We start from the raw sequence: 17,546 nt of genomic DNA on the forward strand, positions 1-17,546 counted from the left end.
GTCGATTTCATTTATTTGAAATCTCACCATGTGTCCCGAAGATTGACCGCAGGATCGAGTTTTTCCTGTAAGTCCTGAATTGAAGGGACAGGCGCAATAAGCAGGTCGGAGAAATGAAGAGCAGAAAATGTGGATGAAACTTGCACGAGTGAAAATCCCTGTATGTTGGAAGACTCAGTCCCCAGTGGTGGAGAGGATTGGTATTTCAAGCTGTTTCACCGCTCACACACACACCATTGGCTCATTTAATCACCTTCAACAACTCGATTACATCATCACTTAATCTTCTATACACAAGGAAATACAAACGTTTTCTATGCAACTCGCCCGCATAACTTAACCATTTTAGCTCCGGTATAATTCTGGTGAATCTGCGCTGCACCCCCTCCAAGGCCAGTCTATCCTCCCTGAGGTGTGGTGCCCAGAACTGAATGCAGGACTCTAAATGTGGTCTCAGCAGAGTTTATATAACTGTAACATAACTTACACCCCTTTGAATTCCAGCTCCCTTATGATAAAGGCCAAAGTTCCATTCGCCTTTTTAATTATTTTTTGGAACTGTCCACTGACTTTAAATGATTTCTGCACTTGGACCCGTAAACATCTTTCCTCCTCTACAGTTCCTAGTTTCTCACCAGTTAGAAAATATTCTCATCTATCTCGCTTAGGTCCAAAGTGGATGACCTCACACTTCCCAATGTTGAAATATTGAACAGTGTTCGGCTCTTTTCCATTGAAAATAGAAGGCTGAGAGTGACCTGAAATAGGACTTTAAGATTATGCAAGGGTTTGATAGGTCAGCGGTGTTTGCAATTTGGGGGGGGGGGAGGAGTCCAAAATTGGGCCCATAAATATGAGATAGTCACAAATTAATCCAATATGGCATTCAAGAGAACCATATTTACAATGAGGCTCGCTGGAATGTGCAACTCGCTACCACAAGGAGTCGTTAAGGCGAAAAGCTGGGTGCATTTACCGGGAAGCGAGATAAACACATGGAGGAGAAAGGAATGTTATGGTTTGCTCATAGGGTTAGATGAAGAGGGGTTGTAGGAGGCTCGTCTGCAGCATTAACACCGGCATAGTCTAGTTGGGCCGAATTGTCTGTTTCTGGGATGTACATTCTATATAATTCTATGTAAGCTCCATCTGCCACAGTTTTACCAACTCACTTAATCTTTCAATTTCGCTTTGCAACTTTATGCTCCCATCTATATTACTCACTGTGTCATCCGAACTTGGTGTCATCGACAAACATGGATATATGGCTCTCTATTTCTTCATCTACCTCATTTATACACTGAGTAAAAAGCTGATGCCCCGGTACAGATCCCTGGAGGACACCACTAATCACATCCTGTCAATTTCAGCACAGACCTATTATCCCTACTCTCTGTCTCCTACCTCCCAACCAACGCCCTACCCATGTCAATAGGTTGCTTTAATTTCCATGTGCTCTCATTTCTGTAAACAGTCTCTTATGTGGTACGTTATCGAATGCCTCTGGATGTCAATTTCCATATAACACCCATAGACACTCCATTATCTACCACGTTAGTTACATCTTCAAAAATTTCAACTAGTTGCGTTAGACTTGACTTACACTTTACAAATCCATACTGGCTCTCTCTGATCAATCCGTGTGTATCCTAGTGCTCACTCATTCTTTCCCTAATAACAGATACTGGTAACTTCCCCACAACAGACGTCAGACTAATAGGTCTATAATTTCCTACTTTATCTCTCCTCCCCTTCCTATATAATGGAATGACATTGGCAATTTTTCAATCCATAGAACAATTCCTGAAACAAGAGAGTTTTGAACGATCATGACTGACACATGTACAATTTCCTCACCTATTCCTTTTAATCCCCTGGGGTGGTAACCATCAGGTCCTGGTGATTTGTCTATCTTTAATCTAATTATTTTCTCCAATACCATTATTTTACTTCGACTGAATCCCGTTGATTTATTTCTGGGCTCGTTGAGATTGGGGTATAATTCTCGATTTGAGGGTCATACCCCGGAGAAGCTCTAATTTAGCCCGAGACATTTGATCTTGAGCTGCGGTACAAACTTTTGCAAAGAGGGAAAAGAATTCCCGAAATCTCTCCAACTGGATCTCAAGCGCTTTTGGAAGAAGTTCAGTTCAAACAATCAGGACTTTAAAGGCACCTCAATGACCTACACTTTCATTGAACCAGCTTTCTTAGCAATTGCCTTCCACCTTGAAACCGCTCTGGGCTTTCATCTCACTGAAGCAGAGTTTGGTCGCTTTGTATCTGTGAGCATGTCGGTGACGAGGTTAGCTTCGATATTGGTCGCTTTTAATTTTGAAGATCTCGCCAAGTTCAGGGAAAAGAAACCGGGAATCGAATTTTCCCTGTAAGTGAAGAATTGAAGGGATTGAAGCTCCTAGCAGATCTGGAAAATGCGCAGTGCAGTCGCTCAGGAGTTCCAAATCTACCCTCTCGCCACTCGGCCCAGTGTAATCGCGCTGAGATCGAGTATTTCTCCGGCACGTTTCTCTTAACTTCATAGCTGCTGGTTTAAGAGTGAAGACCGGCTTGTTGGATTTTCACACCTGCAAGTTTCAAGCATTCATTTTGGAAAAGTAAACTGACAGTAGACAGCTGTTGTATTGGTCGCTGCAACCTCCAGGTTTCGCTCCGTGAATTGCTGGTTTAGAAAGTGACCTTTTCACCTTTCTCGATGGTGCTATTGGTTAGATTGATTCGAGCCCTTATTTTATTTTTCCTAAGGATTCATCGCCTCAAAGTTCCAGGTTTTCAATGTGTGTTTTGTCTGCAAGAAATGTACCGTGATCATTGCCGGCTGAGCAGGGCTGATATTCCACCATTTACACTGTGGACTAATTCAAAATACCTTGTAATCGGATAGCAGGCACATGAAACATATAAAGGAATGGAATATTGGCTTCACTGAAATCACAATTCATCTTGACAGACAAGGTCCCGAAAGGCTAATTCGCTGTGACATGGAGATTTCTGTAGTGAGCGAGACCACACTGTTTCTATGTTCAGAGAATAAATATCACACTCTTTATGTTGGAAAAGTAAAACGGTGCGGATTTTTGTCATAGTCCGATGCCTTTCGTGTTGTATCAGATGCTTCTCATTGCGTTACTTTCATCTTGATCGCATATTCGGTTGGGGTGTTCCTGTGATAAACGGCGACAATTGCATGTTATTGATAAATTTAACAACGGCTGCACCAGATTCCTGGTGTCGGAAGCACTGAACTTTTAATCCCAGTCTTAAAATACAGTCTGTAAAATGATGACATTTCATCACATGCAAATCACAAAAATCAACGATTCCAACCACTCGCTGTGTGAAGATGTTTTTACTCATGTCACCTTTGGTTCTTTTGCCAATCACCTTAAATCTGTGCCCTTTGGTTCATGTCCCTTCCGCCAATGGGAACAGTTTCACTCTATCTACTCTGTCTCGGCATTTCATGATTTTGAATACCTCTATCAAATCTCGTCTCAACGTTCTCAGTTCCAAGGAGAACAATCCCAGCTTCTCCAGTCTATGCATGTAATTTAATTCCCTCATCGCTGGAATCATTCCAGTAAATCTCCGCTGCACCCTCTCAAGGCCTTCACATCCTTCCAAAAGTGCACTGCCCAGAACTGGACACAATACTTCATTTGTGGCCGAAATAGTGTTTGATAAAGGTTCATCATGACTTCCTTGTTTTTGTACTCTATGCCCCTCTTTGTGAAGCCCAGGACCCCGTCTGCTTTTTAAACCGCTTTCTCGACCTGCCCTGCTACTTTTAACGATTTGTGCACATATACCCCCAGACCCCTCTGTTCCTCTAACCCTTTTAGAATTGTGCCCTTTAGTTAATATTGCCTCTCCTAATTTCACCACCGAAATGCATCACCTCGCATTTTTCCGTGTTAAACTTCATCTGCCACGTGTCCGTCCATGCCACCGGCGTGTCCAGATCCTCTTCAAGTCTATCCACCTTACTGTTCTCTACCCTTCCAAGTTTTGTGTCATCTGCAAATTTTGATATTGTACCCTTTACTCCCAAGTCCAAGTCATTAATATACATCAAGAAAAGTAGTGGTCCCAGCACCGACCCCTATGGAACACCATTGCCCACCTCCCTCCAGTCAGAAAAACAACCATTCACCACAACTCTCTGTTTCCTGTCATTTGGCCAGTGCTGCATCCATGTTGCTATTGCCCCCTTTATTCCATGGGCTGCAATCTTGAAGCAAGCCTACCACGTGGCACTTTATCAAACGCTTTTTGAAAGTCCATATACACCACGTCAACTGCATTGACCTCATCTACCCTCTCTGTTACCTCATCAAACAACTTTATCAAGTTGGTTAAACACAATTTGTCTGTAACAAATCCGTGCTGGCATTCCCTAATCAATCCACACTCGTCCAAGCGACTTGAATTCTGTCCCGGATTATGATCTCCAAAACTTTCCCCATCACCGAGGTTAAACTGACTGACCTATATTTGCTGGGTTTATCTTTACACCCTTTTTTTGAACAAGGTTGTAACATTTGCAATTCTCCAGTCCTCTGGCAACATCCCCATATCTAAGGATGTCTGGAAGATTATTGCCAGTACCTCTGCAATTTCCCCCTTTACTTCCCTCAGCATTCTCCGGTGCATCCCATCCAGACTCGTTGGCTTATCTATTTTAAGTACAGCAAGCCTTTCTAGTACCTCTTCTTTCTCATTTTTTAGCCCATCCAGGATCTTAACGATGTCTTCCTTTATCGAGAATCTGGCAGCATCTTTTCCATGGTAAAGAACCATGCGAAGTACTCATTTCGTACCTCTGCCATGCCCACTGCCTCCATGAGTAGATCTCCTTTATGGTCCCTAATCGTCCCCGCCCCTCCTCTTACTAACCGTTTACTGTTAATTTGTCTGTAGAATACGTTTTGATTCCCTTTTATGTTTTCCGCTATTCTTATGCTCTCTCTTTGCCCCTCTTATTTCCTTTTTCACTTCCCCTCTGAACTTTCTATATTCTCTCTGGTTGGCACTTGTGTTATCAACCTGACACCTGTCATACGCCACTTTTTCCCGCTTCATCTTACTCTCTATCTCTCTTGTTATCCAGGGAGCTCTGGCTTTAGTTGCCCTACCTTTCTACCTCGTTGGAATGTACCTTCTCTGTACCCGAATAATCTTTTCAAAAGCCGCCCACTGTCCAATTATAGTTTTGCCTGACAATCTTTAATTCCAATTTACCGAGGCCAGATCTGTTCTCATCCCACTGAAATTGACCCTCCTCCAATTGAGTATTTTTACTTTAGAGTGGACAGAGTCCATTTGCATAGCTATTCTAATGCTTATGATACTGATCACTGCTCCCTAAATGCTCCCCCACTGACACTTGCTCCACTTGGCCCGAGTCATTCCCTTGAACCAAATCCAGCAATGCCTCCTTCCACAGTGGGCCAGAAAGGTACTGGTCGAGAAAGTTATCCTGAACACATTTCAAAAACTGTTCCCCTTCTTTGCGCCTTATATTATTGTTATCCCAGTCTATATTAGGATAGTTGAAATCCACTGTTATCACTACTCCATGGCTTTTGCACCTCTCTGTAATTTCCCTCCAAATTTGTTCCTCTATATCCGTCCCACTAGCTGGTGGCCTATAGAATACAGCAAGTAGTGCAATCGCACCTCTATTGTTCCTTAACTCAGTACCCAGGAGAAATTCCCTCGTTCCTGGGAACTTTGTATTTAGCAGAAGTTAGCAGCAAAAAGTGTTCGTGGTGGGACTGAGAAATGCTGATACAGCCGGCACCCTGTAAAACAGAGCTCCAGTGTCGGTTTAAATAAAGTCCTGAACTGACAGAGCGGAGGGCAGATGAGGATTGAATTAAATCCCAATTCACTGAATCTAAAAAAGGTTTAAATAAGTGAATCTGTCAGGAGTGGTATTCCTGAGCTTGTGTGTGAGCTGAAACTGGATCGGTCCCGTTCTGTGAAGAAAGAATGGCAGGCGGCTCCCAGACAGGGCTCAGGCCGGGACTGGCAGCTCTCCGCTGGGAACGGCTGGATTCGAGAGCGGGGCTCCTGCGCTGTTGCTGTTGCTGCTTCCGCCTCTTCGAGTCCCTGTGGCGGTCGGTACCGATCTCCCTCCTATGGATCCGGCTCCAGCTACTTGCTGTAGACATCGTGGCGCAACGGCAGCGCGTCTGACTTCCGATCAGAAGGATGAGTGTTTGAATCATGTCGGGGTCATCACATTTTCGCAACGTTTCAGTGTCACTCTGTTTTATCGGGGGCCAGTCTTTTAGCGATGGTCTGTTCATTGTATGTAAAATAATATTTATCACAGAATGAACACATCACAGAAGGAGGTCTTTCGCCCCATCAATTCCATACCTGCCTTTTGTAAGAACAATCCCATTAGTCCCATTCCCCTGCTCTTTCCCCGTGGCCCTGCATTTTCCCCTTCAAGTATTTATCAAATTCCTTTTTGAAAGCCACGATTGAATCTGCTTCCACCACCCTTTCAGGAAGCGCATTCCAGATCATAACTATTCGCTGCGTAAAAAAGATTTCCTCATGTCGCCTTTGGTTCTTTTTCCAATCACCACAAATCTGTGTCCTCTGGTTCTCAACACTTCGGCCAATAGGAACAGCTTCTCTTTATTAACTTTATCTAAACCCTTCATGACTTTGAACACTTCGATCAAATCTCCTCTGAACCTTCTCTGCTCGAAGGAGAACAATGCCAGCACGCGGCAAATGCGGTCAATTAGCTCCAATTTATTTATTTGGTAATTAAACAAAACGTGAAAGACTGGCAAGGCGTTGTGCGAACAGAGCTCACTGCTGTCAGACAATAAATCCAATCGCTACGTGGGCACTGGGTTCAAATCTTACTACTGATAGAATTTCTTGCAATGTTCATTTTGACCTGTTCGCAGAAAACCCGATTGTTGTGCGATGGAGCAGAGAATGTGAAAGAAACTGAAAGTGAAAGTGCAGATATTAGTTTCATCAAAGTGACTGGACACGTTTCCACAGGTAAGGGCCGCTCATCTTAAGATTCTTTCCAGCAGAGTGGGACAGATGATCAGAGTGACCGGGCTCCAGCGGCGCAATCGTTCAGTGCGCGATCTTTATATGACAGTACAGGATCGGGAAATGCTAGGGTTGTTAATTCGAGTCTCAGCTAAGTCAAACGATCATTTTGCTCCTGAACATTTCGACCGGAGTTGAAGGTACAATTGGTTTGTTCCAAAATGCATCTACTTATTTGAATTGCCATATGGTTCCTCCGGTCTGCGCTGTTGCAATAGCAGATGAAATGTTTAGTATTGCTTGTTTTCCGGAGGGAGGCTGCGGAATTGGAACCAAAAACTATGGTTTTGATCCATCTAAATTTAAGGAATTTAACTGGAGTTTTAAACCAGTCGCATTAGACCGCTCAGCCAGGATACTTTCCATCTTGCGATCTTCAGGAGCAACTTTTACAGGAATAGAATTACTGCAAGCAAGAATTCTACCCCTCAAGCACCAATGCTCGCACGGCAGCAGGATGCATGTGTCCAGTTAGAAACCTGTCTGAAGGAGCATTCAGTCTGACAGAACCGGAAGTCCAGCAGATTGACTTTCGGTCTGAGCAGATGATGAATCTCCTTCTTGAGAGCGTTTCGCCAATCCAGTTCAGAGTGGATTTAGAATCATAAATTCGGGTGTGACTGGAGCCACTTGTGTAAGATGAAGTGTCGGGTGCAGTTTCCCGTCCTTGATGGACATTAATGACCCTGTTGCGGTTTTGCTGCAAAATTTCACTTCCCAGCTCCCGATCCCTGAACTAAAATCCAACTCTGGTGGGACTCGAACCCACAACCTTTGGATGACTCCTCTAACCCTTAAGTAGAAGTCCAACACGCTGTCCATTGCGCCACAGAGTCAGTTATGCAATGTGAGGCAGAGCGGGGATCCTCTGCTGTGGTTGAGGCGGTCAGGCTGCTCCTGCTTCCGCCTCTCACATTCCGAGAGCCGCGGTGGCGGTCTGCACCGATCTCCCTCCAATGGATCCTGCTCCAGCCGCTTGTTGTGGGCTTGGTGCAAGAACAGTCGCGTCTGACTCCAAATCAGAAGGCTACGTGTTTTGAACCAGGTTGAAATCACAACATTTTCACTGTGGCTCAGGATCCTGCCGACTGATTTTAGATCGGGACAGTGTTTTAGGGATGGTCTGTTCAGTGTTTGTGCAACAATATAAAAATTCAATTTGATACATTAATGAGCTTTTTTTCTGTTACTTTCTGTTTACACCCTCACCAGTTTTATGTCGAAACAGTTCACAATGTTTAAAGGATGTGGTGTACAGTGTTTGTGGAATCAGTGTAATTAAATTTGATACTTTCATTTGTTCCTTCTCCAACCCAGACTCTTATCATCAGATGTGTAGCTTCACCCTGTGTAAAATAGGTTACTCAGTGATACAAATAAATCAGTAACAACCCCGAAACCTCAGCGGGTATATTTGTTCCAATGCTTTGTGAAGGTCGCGATTTCCATGCAAATTTTCAATCAGCAAATCCCAAAGGGTGTTTTGGGTTTGACAAACTAATTTAAGTACTTGACTGGTTCCTGGAAATGATCAAATGGGGATTTCCTTACCCGTACAGATATAGAAATAAATATATTCCATCATTTCATAAATGACAGTTGTGTAAATAAATATATCGCGATATCCAACATGGAAAATCAGCTCTTCATATTCTTAAACAAATGTTCTCATTTTATTTTATTAATCCACTTCCGTTTCAATGTAGAACATATGTTCAGAGCATCCCTCTAAACTTAAAGAATGGTAAAACAATTGCAGATTTTACAAATACATAACACGCTATCGTATAAGTAAGATTAAGGCCTGCTTTGTGAAATGTTTATTCTAATTGTCTTTATGATGTTACGAAAAGTATTTCTCGATGTTCGTCCTCAACTTAACGGAGAAACTACGATGAAAACCGAAAGGATTTTTCAAAAACTATTTGGAGCGATTTGATCGGTTCCCCTTCTCCTTTCTTTAATTATTACCTTTTGCTAATTGTTCTTCTTGATCCGTTTGCTTCATTTTTCCTCAGTTATTTATAGTGATTTTTCTATCCGTTAACGTTCTTAAATATTTGATTTGTTTGTTCCCTTCCTCTTGACTTGCGATTTGTTGACCTTCAGGTCAAAGTCTGAAACAGAAATGTGCTTATATTCAGGCGTGACTCTGAAGTGTGAGACCGAGAGGTGATGCCGGATGTGTGACCGAGAGAACAACTGTTGGAGGCAGAACTGTCCGTAACCTAACATACCCACTGTGGCATTGCTCATGGTAAGTCGGATGACAAAGTATAATCAACATAAATGACCAAAGTCTCAGATCAGTTAGAATTGAATTGCTGTTGGTGAGGGGAGTTTGTGCATTGGAAGGAGTTTATACATTTACAGCTCCAGGTAAACCTACAATCCTGCCTCGCCTGCAGGTTACGTCACCATGAGGTGTCTGCCTTTCTTTGCCCTTCTGGACTTCTGAAGTGTGATTGAACCTTACCAAAAGTTTCCTATAATTAGTAAGGAAGGAAGGTATCAGTGTAAATGGGAGATATAAACGTGGATGTTTCACTGGGTACCATGGGAACCAGATACACTGCTCATTTCAGTTATTTGTCCAGCAGGAAACAGAAATCATTCTCTTCAACTGTACTCGCCCGAAGGAAAAGGAAACAAACAAAACTACTCAGTACTTTGTTTTAGCTTCTTCTGCTGGTTTATGTTCACTCATCGAGAAAGTGACAGAGAGAGAGACTGAGAGATTGGATTGGCTTTTTCACTTTATAATCTATTACACTTTGTAATTATTATCAGAGACGGTTCCATCCCAACTGTCCCGTGCCTGACATTCTCATTGATACTAAGATGTGCTTTAAATGAGTTTCTACTAATTACACATTGCGGACAAAAGCTGAACGCCGAAAACTGCTCTGAAACCAGCTTTGCTTCGCAACCTTTCATGGAGATTGGTTGCTGGTTGTCGTTAAAGGAGTTTGTAAAATAAGCCCACGAGTGCGTTATCCTGAAAACGTGTTTTGGACACATTCGCAGCTCAAATATCTTACATTAAATGTAACAAATATACAAATACGTCACAGGTGTTAATATTAACACATAATGATACGAGGAAGGAGGCGTTGGTGGATCTGGTTCTGGAGAAAGAGGTGGGTCAATTTGAGCAAGTGTCAGTGTCATATTTAGTGAACGGTGATCATAGTATCATAAGATTTAGATGAGTTATGGAAAAGGAGAAGGAGCTATCTCGAGTAAAGTACTTAATAGGAGAAGGGCCAATTTTAATGGGTTGAGAACGTACCTGGCCCGTGTAAATTGGAATCAAAGATTTGCAGGCTAAAATATAATCGAATAATGGGTGGAGGAGATGTTTCGGGTACAGATTAGGTAGATTCCCAAGAGGGGGGAAGGTAGGGCCTGAGATCGCTGGATGACGAAAGAGATAGGGGGTAAAATGAAGCAGATAAAGGGGGTTTATGATAGATATCAGTTTGACAATGCAAGTGAGTACCGTGTACCGTGAAAAAGTAAATAAGAGGGGCAAAGAGAGAGTATGAACATAGTTTGACGGCTAACATAAAAGGTAATCCAAATGTTTTCGACAGGCATTTAAATAATGAAAGGTTCATAAGAGGAGGGGTGTGGCCGATTCGGGACCAAAAAGGAGATCTACGCATGGAGGCAGAAAGCGTGACTGAGGCACTAAAAGAGTACTTTGCATCTGTCTCTACCAAGGAAGAAGACGCTGCCAAAGTCACAGTAAAAAGGGAGGTAGTTGAGACACTGGATGGGGTGAAAATTGATACAGAGGAGGCACTTGAAAGGCTGGCCATGCTTAAAGTTGATAAGTCACCCGGTCCGGATGGGATGCTTTCAAGGTTGCTGAGGGAGTGGAAGGGTGGAAATTTCAGAGGTCCTGGTCATAATCTTCCAATCCGCCTTAGATGCGGGGGTGATGCCAGAGGACTGGATGATTACAAATGTTAGATCCTTGTTCAGAAAGGGTGTAAGGATAAACCCAACAACTACAGGCCAGTAAAATTAAACTCGGTGGTGGGGAAGCTTTTATAAACGATGATCCGGGCCAAAATGAACAGTCACTTGGGCAAGTGTGGATTAATAAAGGAAAGCCAGCATGGATTTATTAAAGGCAAATTGTGTTTAACTAACTTGATTAAGTTTTTTGGTGAGGTAATAGAGAGGGTTTATGAGCGCAATGCGTTTGATGACGACGACGACGACAACAAGAAGAACAACAACAACAACTTTATTTCGGGGCCTTTAACGGAGTGAAACGACCCAAGGCGACTCACAGGTGAGATTATCAAACAAAATTTCACACTGAGCCACATAAGGAGGTATGAGGACAGATGAACAAAAGCTTGGTTAAAGAGTTAGGTTTTAAGGAGCATCTTAAACGAGGAGAGAGAGGTAAAGAGGTGGAGAGGTTTCGGGAGGGAATTCCAGAGCTTAGGGCCGAGGGAGCTAAAGGCACGGCCGCCAATGGTGGAGCAATTAAAATCGGGGATGCAAAAGAAGGAAGAATTGGAGGAGCGCTAAGATCTCGGAGGGTTGTAGGGCTGCAGGAGTTTACAGAGACAGGGAGGGTCGAGGCCATAGAGGCATTTGAAAAGAAGGATGAGAATTGTAGGGCTGGAGGAGGTTGCAGAGATAGGGACAGGTGAAGAGATGGAGGGATTTGAAAACATGGATGAGCATTTTAAAATCGAGGTTTTCCCGGACTGGGAGCCAATGTAGGTTAGTGATCACAGGGGAGGTGGGAGAACGGAACTTGTTGAGCGTTAGGATACGGGCAGAAGAGTTTTGGATGAGCTCAGTTTTATGGAGGGTGGAAGATGGGCGACGAGCCAGGAGACCATTGGAATAGTCCAGTAATCAGCTTGTCAGCAAAATTGAAGCCACCGGAACAAACAGGGGCAGTGGCAGCATGGATGCGAATTGGCTAACTGGCGGGAAACAGAGCGTAGTGGTAAACGGTTGGAAGGTATACAGTGGTGTTCCCCAGGGGTCGGTACTAGGATGGCTGCTTTTTTTGATATATATTAATGAATTGGACTTGGGTGTGCAGGGCACAATTTCAAATTGCAGATAACACAAAACTTAGAAGCGCAGTAAACAGTGAGGAGGACAGTAATAGACTCCTAGATGACATAGACAGTCTGGTGGAATGGACGGACACATAGCAGATAACATTTAATGCAGAGAAATGCAAAATGATACATTTTGGAAGGAAGAACGAGGAGATGCAAAATAAACTAAATGGTACAATTCTAAAGGGGGTGCAGGAAAAGCGACCTGGTGGTATCTGTGCACAAATCTTTGAAGGTGGCAGGAGAGATTGAGAAAGCGGTTAAAAAGGATACGGAATCTGGGGCTTTATAGATAGAGGCATAGAGCACAAAAGCAAGGAAGTTATATTAAACCTTTATAAAACACTGGTTCAGCTACAACTTGAGCATTATGTCCAATTCGGGGCACCGCAGTTTCGGAAGGATGTGAAGGCCTTCGAGAGGGTGCAGAAAAGATGCAGAAAAGAAGGTGCAGAAATGTATCCAGGGATGAGGGACTTCAGTTCCGCGAATAGACTGGAGAAGCTCGGGTTGTTCTCCTGAGAACAGAAAAGTTTGAGAGGAGATTTGATGGAAGTGTTCAAAATCATGACGGGTTTAGATAAAGTAAATAGAGAGAAACTGTTCCCATTGGCGGAAGGATCGGGAACCAGAGAGCACAGATTTAAGGTGATTGGCAAAAAACCAAAGGCGACATCAGGAAAAAAAAAGCAGCGAGAAGTTCTGATCTGGAAGGCACTGCCTGAAAGGATGGCGGAAACAGATTCGATCGTGGCTTTCAAAAGGGAATTGGATAAATAGTAGAAGGGAAGAAAATGCAGGGCTACGGGGAAAGAGAGAGGGAATGGGACTAACTGGATTGCTCTTACAAAGAGACGGCATAGACTCGATGGGCCGAATGGCATCCTTCCAAACTCCAACGATTCTATGATTTGTCAAGCTCCAAGTGCTTGCTACTTCAGTGAGAGGTCCGTCTGTGCAAAGAACGAGCACTTCCGCGTTACAGTTCAGCAGTCCTTTCCTTGTTGGCTCCGGAATTAATAAAAATACGGCCTGTGTTACTTTGTTGTTTAATTCAGAAATGGGGTAAATATCAGATAGAATAAAAAGGCACTGCTGGGAATGGAACCGAGGACCTTTTGTGAAGAAAATGGCAATTTGCCCAGCTTTTGCAAATTGATGATACAAATTAAGCTGCAACGACCCCACCTCTTCTTCCTGATATCTTCCTCTCACTGTCTGTTAGCGTTTGAGGTAGTTTGTATTTTTCTATTTCTCTTGTCTATTTCGCTATGTTTACCGATACTCTGTATCTCTCGCTGTGTTTACCGATACTCTGTATCTCTCGCTGTGTTTACCGATACTCTGTATCTCTCGCTGTGTTTACCGATACTCTGTATCTCTCGCTGTGTTTACCGATACTTTGTATCTCTCGCTGTGTTTACCGATACTCTGTATCTCTCGCTGTGTTTACCGATACTCTGTATCTTTTGCTGTGTTTACCGATACTCTGTATCTTTTGCTGTGTTTACCGATACTCTGTATCTCTCGCTGTGTTTACCGATACTCTGTATCTCTCGCTGTGTTTACCGATACTCTGTATCTCTCGCTGTGTTTACCGATACTCTGTATCTCTCGGTGTGTTTACCGATACTCTGAATCTCTCGCTGTGTTTACCGATACTCTGTATCTCTCGCTGTGTTTACCGATACTCTGAATCTCTCGCTGTGTTTACCGATACTCTGTATCTCTCGGTGTGTTTACCGATACTCTGTATCTCTCGCTGTGTTTACCGATACTCTGTATCTCTCGCTGTGTTTACCGATACTCTGTATCTTTTGCTGTGTTTACCGATACTCTGTATCTCTCGGTGTGTTTATCTCTCTGTGTCAATCGTGGGCTGATTCTGAATAAACAATGAATTAAATGAGGAGTTTTGGACAATTCTCCCTCTGACACTGAGGAACCAATGAGCGAAACTTTATTATAATATATTGTTTATTGTGAAACAGCAAAGAAAACATTGCATTTTGAACGATTGAGGTTCAGTTCTGTGCAAAAAGAAACTGAGACCACAAGGTGTTTGCAACAAGCCGCCTTTTAAGTTGATCAGGCTCGCTAACATTGCAGCACGAGGTGTGGACACCGCGCTGATGATCTTCATGTGTATCCGGGCCTTTCAGACACTTCGTGTGGCACAGGAGCTTTCCAATCCCCTGGACACCGACACATCCGTCGAAGTAGCAGGACCGACATCTCGCCCCCTTTGCCAGACTTCAGCAAATTTAACGCTGAAAATACAAAACAGGACGTGTAGTGAGAGTGCGCTGTTGTTTTATAAAGTGTGGGAGTCCATATATGAGTGCGATGTTTATATATGAACTGTGTGTGTATATATGAGTGTGATGTTTAAATATGAACAATGGGTGTGTATATATGAGTGTGATATTTATATATGAACTGTGGGTGTGTATATATGAGTGTGATGTTTATATATGAACTGTGGGTGTGTATATATGAGTGTGATATTTATATATGAACTGTGGGAGTCTATACATGAGTGCGATGTTTATATATGAACTGTGGGTGTGTATATATGAGGGTGATATTTATACATGAACAGTGGGAGTGTATATTTGAGTGCGATGTTTATATATGAACTGTGTGTGAAAATATGAGTGTGATGTCTAAATATGAACAATGGGTGTGTATATATGAGTGTGATATTTATATATGAACTGTGGGTGTGTATATATGAGGGTGATATTTATACATGAACAGTGGGAGTGTATATATGAGTGTGATATTCATATATGAACTGTGGGTGTATATATATGAGGGTGATATTTACACATGAACAGTGGGAGTGTATATGTGAGTGTGATATTTATATATGAACTGTGTGTGTATATATTAGTGCGATGTTTATATATGAACTGTGGGTGTATATATATGAGTGTGATGTTTGTTTATGAACTGTGGGTGTGTATATATTAGTGCGATGTTTATATATGAACTGTGGGTGTGTACATATGAGCGTGATGTTTGCAAATGAACTATAGGTGTATATATATATGAGTGTGATGTTTGTATATGAATTGTGGGTGTGGAAACATGAGTGCGATGTTTATATATGAACTGTGGGTGTTTCTATATGAGTGTGATGTTTATGTCTGAATTGCGGGTGTGTATATATGAGTGCGATGTTTTTATTTGAATTGCGGAATAAACAGGAGCTGCAATTCCTCCTGGAGTTATGTTTTCTTCCAAGACAATGATGTAAAGGGGCACTTTAGCAAGCGGCCAAAATAGCTCAGTTGGGAGAGCGTTAGACTGAAGATCGAAAGGTCCTTGGTTCAATCTCGAGTTTCGGCAGTTTTTGGTTGTTGAGTTTCTTCATCCTTGCTTCGATTTTCGCATTTCATTGCAGTGAAATTTGATACCCGCCACTGAAGGATTGGGGATGAAATAGAGAGGCATCAAGGATGGGAAATATTTTTTCGTCTTGATTTAGTTTTTATTTCTCTGTTACCTTCTGCCTTTTTCTCTTGTTTTTTCTCTCTCGGTGCTGGGGGACAATTTCATTTGATGCATTTGTCCGAAACCGATACCTTTTCCACATCTCGGGGCGGTCAGACCCTCTCTGTCTGTCTGTTGCTGCTAATGATTATTAATGGGGACAGGCCGCGAGTTAAACGTTTCTCTGCAAACCGGAGAAAGAAAAATAAAAAAGAAAGACGTGTTTCTCCGGCCCATGGGCAAAGTTGCAATGGATGTTATTCAATAACACTGTCCCCGTGAATTTGTCTGTGGACCTGTTTGTAAGGCTTGCATTTTAAAAGTTACAAAAACCCGAAATAAATAAAGCAAATTAGAAGAATTGAATTCATGATCATGACATTACGGCATACTCTTTGCAAATGAGCTAACCGGCGGTCCGAACGGCTGTTTAATTAATTGTTGTACCTGTATGCTGGTTGGTAACGATTTCTGTACTTGGACCCCGAAATCTCCCTGCTCCTCCACAGTTCCTTTTTTCTCACCATTTAGAAAATAGCCTGATTTATCTTTATTAGATTTAAAGTGGATCACCTCGCTCTCCCCCACATTGAACTCTATTTGCCGCAGTTTTGCCCACTCACTTAATCGATTTATTCCCACTTTTCAACGTCCTGCTTCCATCTACATGACTTGTTGCGCCACCAGAAGGCTGCGTGTTCAAAACACGGGGTCACCGTTACTTCTCGAGCTGATCGGATTGTGGATCATTCCGGAATGAATATTGTATCTGCTTTTTCTCAATAAACAGAATCTTGCTCTAAAGTCTGCTTCCCTGGTTCCCAAATTTCAGGAAGGCGTCTCATTCTGCCCTTGACTTTTGATCTTGACCTGCAGTTGAAACTTTTGCAAAGAGGGAAATAATTCGCCAAATCGCTCCACGTGAATCGGAAACGCTTTGGGAAGAAGTTCAGTGCAAACAATCAGGACTTTAAAGGCACCTCAATGACCTGCACTTTCATTGAATGAGTTTTGTTCGCCTCTCGGCTTTCATCTCACTGAAGTGAAGAGTGTGACCGCCTTGTATCTGTCAGCGTGCAAGTGACGAGTTTGGGGTGAGCACGGGTCGTCATTATTTTTGAAATCTCACCAAGCAACAGGGAAAAGAAACTTCGAATCAAACTGTCCCTGTCAGTGATGAATTGAAGTGAATATCGCTCCAAACAGATCTGGACAATGAGCAGCGCAGCCGCACAGGAGTCCCAAATCCACCCTCTCGCCACTCGGCAATCACAACTTTACTCCGGCCCAGTATCGCCACGCTGAAATCAAGTATTTCTCGAACACATTTTTTTTAACATCATAGTTACTGGTGTTATAGTGAAGACTACCGTCCGCTTCACTGTAAGTGCAAGAGACAACTTTGTAGACACCGTGTCGTGTCACAGAGCTGCTCCTTGGACCTGCTCATTTCATCTCATCTCATTTTCAGCAAACCTGAATATTACTGGAATATAGAATGGCGAATCACAGCTCAAAAGGTCAATCCTCTCTACCACGAGGGGACTGAGTCTTCCAACATACGGTGGTTATTTGCAAGGTTGGCTTCATGTTCAGAAATAATACAGCACAGATTTTCACTCATGCAAGTTGCACACCCTTTATTTTGGAAAAGTAAACTGATAGTCAGACAGCTGATATATTAATCGCGGCAAGCTGAAGCTTTAGCTCGGTGAATTAGTCCTTCAGCAACTACAAAGTTGTGTTTCTGTGGCGCAATTGTTGGTTCAAGCTCCACCCGGTGGACGCTGGGTAGTAACTTTCAACTGAACATTCAATGTCTCGCGTTTCCAGCAT

At 42.8% G+C, this 17,546-nt stretch overlaps 2 non-coding genes across 2 annotated transcripts; one reads left to right on the forward strand and one right to left on the reverse strand.

Moving 5' to 3' along the window:
* Nucleotides 1-7,854: 7,854 nt before the first annotated feature.
* On the reverse strand, nucleotides 7,855-7,946 carry trnar-ucu (transfer RNA arginine (anticodon UCU)). Its single transcript is given in 2 exon segments — nucleotides 7,855-7,890; nucleotides 7,910-7,946. It is a non-coding gene; the product is annotated as a tRNA-Arg (tRNA).
* Nucleotides 7,947-15,493: 7,547 nt separating this feature from the next.
* Nucleotides 15,494-15,566, forward strand: trnaf-gaa (transfer RNA phenylalanine (anticodon GAA)). The gene has a single exon. It is a non-coding gene; the product is annotated as a tRNA-Phe (tRNA).
* Nucleotides 15,567-17,546: the final 1,980 nt, after the last annotated feature.

The sequence above is a fragment of the Heptranchias perlo genome, chromosome 20 (genome assembly GCF_035084215.1).
Source record: "Heptranchias perlo isolate sHepPer1 chromosome 20, sHepPer1.hap1, whole genome shotgun sequence".
Lineage (NCBI taxonomy): Eukaryota > Metazoa > Chordata > Chondrichthyes > Hexanchiformes > Hexanchidae > Heptranchias > Heptranchias perlo.